We start from the raw sequence: 991 nt of genomic DNA, 5'->3' as shown, positions 1-991 counted from the left end.
GTTTCAGTTAATTTTGAAATCTGGAGGAATTTAGCAAAAATAACTTGTTTTCATTAGGCTGGTGTCTATAAGTCAGTTGTTGTTGTTGGCACTCCGTCGCTTACGATGTCGACGGTTCCAGTTAATCTGATCAATGGAACAGCCTGCTCGTGAAATTAACGTGCAAGTGGCTGAGCACTCCACAGACACGTGTACCCTTAACGTAGTTCTTGGGGATATTCAGCGTGACACAGTGTGACAAGGCTGACCCTTTGAATTACAGGCACAACAGAAACAGGAAGTAAGAGTGAGAGAAAGTTGTGGTGTAAGAGTACAGCAGGGTTCGCCACCACCCCTGCCGGAGCCACGTGAAGCTTTAGGTGTTTTTGCTCAATAAACACTCACAACGCTCGGTCTGGGAATTGAAAGCGTGATCCTACGGCCACGAGTCCACTGCCCTAACCACTGGGCCATTGCGCCTCCACCTATAAGTCAGTACTTGGAATGTAACTTAACAAAAAATGATTTTATTTAGATATGAACACTAAAAAAAAAATTAACAGTTTTATATCATAGTGTCAGAAGCAGTCACAGCTGTTCAAGTATTGTGGTACCAAAAGAATTGATCTTACAATAGTATGGCAACCGTTGGAATGTTAATTAAATGGTGTTTCAGTCAGCTGTTGCCTTGACAAAAAGTTTGCTTAATAACAGCCACAAAAGAATTGGGTAGAGTTGGAAGTTGTTAGGGACTGGAAAGAGTTGTTAGTGTAATTAGTTATTGTACACTAAAATATCTAATGCAAATAAAAAAGAAACTCCATTAATATAGGCGCAGGAGTGGTTGTGTGGTAAGTAGCTTGCTTACCAACCACATGGTTCCGGGTTCACTCCCACTGCGTGGCACCTTGGGCAAGTGTCTCCTACTATAGCCTCAGGCCGACCAAAGCCTTGTGAGTGGATTTGGTAGACGGAAACTGAAAGAAGCCTGTCGTATATATGTATATATATA

At 42.1% G+C, this 991-nt stretch overlaps 1 protein-coding gene across 1 annotated transcript in view; it reads right to left on the bottom strand.

Moving 5' to 3' along the window:
- The window catches only part of LOC106874663 (anoctamin-4-like), a 93,542-nt gene that overhangs the window by 14,481 nt on the left and 78,070 nt on the right, over positions 1-991 (bottom strand). The gene's annotated exons all lie outside the window — the stretch shown is intronic.

This window comes from Octopus bimaculoides, chromosome 15 (assembly GCF_001194135.2).
Source record: "Octopus bimaculoides isolate UCB-OBI-ISO-001 chromosome 15, ASM119413v2, whole genome shotgun sequence".
In the NCBI taxonomy this organism is placed as follows: Eukaryota; Metazoa; Mollusca; class Cephalopoda; order Octopoda; family Octopodidae; genus Octopus; species Octopus bimaculoides.
Note: the sequence above shows the minus strand (reverse complement) of the source record. Positions and strands in the feature narration are given on the sequence as shown.